The following is a 321-nucleotide window of genomic DNA, read 5'->3' on the forward strand; positions in this document are numbered from 1 at the left end:
AGCAATCGAGAAAAACTGTACTAATAATTACAATTAATATTCATAATAATATATTAAATACATGTAACTTAAATATTTTATATATGAGAATATATTCATATTAATCTATAAAAATGGACCTAAATGCTAAAATATTATTATTAATATAATTCAATTATTTCTATTAATAAATGAAATACATTTTTAACTTAAATGCTAAAAATATTATTATTAATATAATTAAATTATTTCTATTAATAAATGAAATACATTTAACTTAAATGCTAAAAATATTATTATTAATATAATTCAATTATTTCTATTAATAAATGAAATACATTT

The sequence above is a fragment of the Sinocyclocheilus grahami genome, unplaced genomic scaffold, assembly GCF_001515645.1.
Source record: "Sinocyclocheilus grahami isolate Dianchi unplaced genomic scaffold, SAMN03320097.WGS_v1.1 scaffold1516.1, whole genome shotgun sequence".
NCBI classification, from domain to species: domain Eukaryota; kingdom Metazoa; phylum Chordata; class Actinopteri; order Cypriniformes; family Cyprinidae; genus Sinocyclocheilus; species Sinocyclocheilus grahami.